Source organism: Carlito syrichta, unplaced genomic scaffold (assembly GCF_000164805.1).
Source record: "Carlito syrichta isolate Samal-C Ts95f unplaced genomic scaffold, Tarsius_syrichta-2.0.1 Scaffold301632, whole genome shotgun sequence".
NCBI lineage: Eukaryota > Metazoa > Chordata > Mammalia > Primates > Tarsiidae > Carlito > Carlito syrichta.
The window spans coordinates 327,874-331,927 of NW_007245728.1; the positions used below are offsets into that span (position 1 = coordinate 327,874).

The 4,054-nt window shown below is 45.4% G+C and overlaps 2 pseudogenes across 1 annotated transcript; both read left to right on the forward strand.

Annotated features, from left to right (window-relative positions):
- The first annotated feature begins 181 nt into the window (after window positions 1-181).
- LOC103257279 lies at window positions 182-718 on the forward strand (annotated as a pseudogene). The gene has a single exon (XR_504121.2). The product of XR_504121.2 is annotated as a prefoldin subunit 6 pseudogene (transcript).
- Window positions 660-4,054, forward strand: part of LOC110595392 — a 7,098-nt pseudogene continuing 3,703 nt past the window's right edge.

A 4,054-nucleotide genomic window follows, 5' to 3' on the forward strand; every position in this document is an offset into this window, starting at 1 on the left:
GCAGGGGGGGTAGTCGGGCATGGTGGGAGAAGGAGGAGGCAGAGAATCACTTGTAAATGGCACCAAGGCAGGACTGGAAGTCGAAATTCCAAGAGGGTGAGAGAGTGCTGTGCTTTCATGAACCTCTTCTTTAAGAAGCAAAGTGTGGACTTCCGGGTTGATTAATACTGAAGGGAGAACGCTTTCGTCCCCGCCATGGCTGAGCTGATCCAGAAGAGACTGCAGGGAGAAGTGGAGAAATATCAACAGCTACAGAAAGACTTGAGTAAATCTATGTCAGGGAGGCAGAAGCTTGAGGCACAACTAACAGAAAATAATATCGTGAAAGAGGAACTGGCCCTGCTGGATGGGTCCAATGTGGTCTTTAAACTTCTGGGTCCTGTGCTGGTCAAACAGGAGCTAGGGGAAGCTCGGGCCACAGTGGGGAAGAGGCTGGACTATATCACAGCTGAAATTAAGCGATATGAATCCCAGCTCCAGGACCTTGAGCGGCAGTCAGAGCAACAAAGGGAGACCCTCGCTCAGCTGAAACAGGAGTTCCAGCAGGCCCAGGCAAGCAAAGGCAGGAGCTCCTGGGAAACCCTGACCCCATGGTGGGGGGAAGGGGTAGGGAGGGGAGGGAATGAGGCAGCTCTAGGATCTATGCTGTAGCTAATAAAATGTACAAACACCTGGCTGTTTTCTGATCAGCCACTTCTGTCAAAAAAAAAAAAAAAAAGCAAAGTGTGTAAAGGTTGCCATAAAAGACAAACAAGTGAAACACGTTATACATTACAGTGGTTGGAATAAAAATGGGGATGAAAGGATACCAGAGAACAGAGTACTCAAATACATGGACGCCGATCTGCAGAGGCAGCGAGAACTTCAAAAAGCCAATCAGGAGCAGGATGCAGAGGCGAAGATGAGAGGCTCTGCCCCAGGAAAGAAGACATCTGGTCTGCAACGGAAACACGTTGAAGTGAAAACAAAAAAGAGCAAACAGAAAACAGCTGGAAATGGAGATGGTGGCAGTACCAGTGAGACACCTCGCCTCCTCGGGAGAAAAGGGCCCAGGTAGATCCTACTGTTGAAAATGAGGAAACGTTCATGAACAGAGTTGAAGTTAAAGTCAAAATTCCTGAAGAGCTAAAACCATGGCTTGTTGATGACTGGGGCTTCATTGCCAGGCAAAAACAGCTCTCTTATCTTCCTGCCAAGAAGAATGTGGATTTCATTCTAGAGGATCATGCAAATTATAAGAAACCTCGTGAAAACACAGATAATAAAGGCGTATGCTGTTGATGAAGCTGTGGCAGGAGTAAAAGAATACTTCAATGTAATGCTGGGCACTCAGCTACTCTGTAAATTTAAGAGGTCACAGTATGCTGAAATCTTGCGGGTCACCCCGGTGCTCCCATGTCCCAGGTGTATGGAGCACAGCATCTGCTGAGATTATTTGTTATGAATTGGAGCGATGTTGGCCTATCCACCTCTGGATGAGAAGAGCCTTGCTTTATTACTGGATTATCTTTTTTTTTTTTTTTTGAGTTGGAGTCTCACTGTCGCCCAGACTGGAGTGCAGTGGCTGCTCCCGGCCACCGCAGCCTCGACCTGCTGGGCTCCGGCGATCCTTCCGCCTCAGCCTTCCAAGTAGCTGGAACTACAGGCGCGCGCTACCACCCACGCCTGGCTGATTTTTTTATTTATTGTAGAGATGAGGTCTCGCCAAGTTGCCTAGGCGGGTCTCGAACCTTTAGGACTTCCTAAAATTCCTGGTAAAGAATTCTGCAACCTTGTTTGGAGCCAGTGATTATGAAATGACCCCTCCTGGGATCCGTCACTATGTTTGGATCTCTGTAAACATATTTTTGTTCTTGGTCTTTCTCTTGTACAAATGATGTACTTTGAAGATGTTACTGACCGGGTTCGGTGGCTCAGCCTGTAATCCCGCGATTTGGGAGGCCAAGGTGAGTGGATTGCCTGAGCCTGCAGGTTCGAGACCCGCCTGGGCAACTTGGCGAGACCTCATCTCTACAATACATCAAAAAATAGCCAGGCGTGGTAGCGCGCGCCTGTAGTTCCAGCTACTCGGAAGGCTGAGGCAGAAGGATCGCCGGAGCCCAGAGGGTCGAGGCTGCGGTGGTCGGGAGTGGCCAATGCACTCCAGTCTGGGTGACAGAGTGAGACTCCAACTCAAAAAAAGAAAAAGATGTTAGCATATGACAGCATTAATGTTTGTTTTCTGTTTGATTTTAAGCAGAGAAAATAAAGGGGGTTGTAGCTCCTTTTTCCTTTTTCTTCCTTTTTTTTTTTTTCATTTCAAAGTTGCTACCAGTGTATTCCATGATGCACAACAGAGTGACATGCTATAGAGTGTTTTAGTGCCTAGTCCACAAGGCTGCTTTTGAATGCTGGTGGTTCTACTCCTTTGACACTACGCACTTCTATAATACTACGTTAATGCTAGATGGCAAAATGCTCTGATTCCTAGTGCCAAAGGTTCAATTCAGTATATATAACTGAACACACTCATTCATTTGTGTTCCTTTTTTTGTTAATGGTGTTTACAGTAAAGAACCCATTCTTGGCAAGTCATCCATGTTGTTCCGTAGGCATTTAATCTTTGCTGAAATTGTTGAAGAATGGTGGCTTGTTTCATGGTTTTTGTATTTGTGTCTAATGCACGTTTTAACATGACAGACACAATGCATGGTGTAGCTAGTTTTCTGGAAAAGTCAATCTTTTAGGAATTGTTTTTCGGATCTCCAATACATTTTTTCTTTAAATTTCAAAAAAAATATTGATGAACCATGTACATATCACAGCTGATTTTAAAAAATTGTGGGGGTTTTTTTTAGATTCAAGGGGTACATGTGTAGATTTGTTACATAGGTGCATTGCGTGATGGTGAAGCTTGGTCTTCTACTGAGCCCGTCACCCAGGTGATGGACATGACACCTGGTGGGTAGCTTTTCACTCCTTAATCCGCTTTCTCCCTCCTCCCTTTAGGAATACCTCCATCTGTTGTTCCTGTCCTTGTGCCCATGTGTCTACAGTGATTAGCTGCCACTTATTAGGGAAAACATGAGATAATCAGTTTGCTGTTTCTATGAAGATTACAGCTGTTTCTACATGTATGCAGGTGCATGTGGCCAGTGTGGAAACCATTTGCCAGGGGCTGTCTCCACTGCTGTTGAATCCAATGGTTCTTTGGCCTGGCCAGTGGTCACCCAACAAGCACAATCATCCAGTGGTGGCCGTAGTGTCCTTTTAAACATTTTTATGGAATTCACAACAGCATTTGGACATTTTCCATCAAATCCAGAAGAAAAGAAATCATTAGGATGGCTTTGACCACAGTGATTTTTAAATGTCCCTTGATACTGTCTCAGAAATTTTCAATTTAGCATCAGGACACCAGTACTGAGATCTGACCTGGTCAGGGGCTGGTTTCTCCCCTGCTGGACTCAGCACACAAGTTGCAACAGATGTTTCTCTTTAAGGTTTGTGGGAACTTTGCTCTCCTCCCCCCGACTCAACTCTTCTTTCAGAGGAACAAATACCAGAAAGGTTGAGCTCTGAAGACCCAGCGCCTGGTCTCCTGTAGTTCCTGGAATAACTCAAGGCAAGATTGTCTATTGTCAGACTCAAGTAACAAACACTAAACCCTAGAAGCATAAAAGACACCATGCTATGTTTTGGAGCTACTTTGAATTCTTTGGAAGTCTTGGGAGGAAGAAGAGTAAAATGAAACAAGACAGGGAATGTCACTTTGAAACGGGACACCTGGGATATCGCTGAAGCAGGTTCCAGCACTTCTAGAGTAGAATAGTTACTCTTGGCTTCCATGGGACTGAGTTTCATGGACAACAAAACGTTGCTGTGTAGAATTAACTGTGTATGTTAAGTTCATTTTACGGGATGCACACAATCCTACTGTAAACTCTTTATTTATTTATTTTTTGAGTTGGAGTTCTCACCCCGTTGCCCAGGCTAGAGTGCAGTGGTATGCTCACAGCCACCACAGCCTCCACCTGCTGGGCTCTGGTGATCCTTCCGCCTCAGCCTTCCAAGT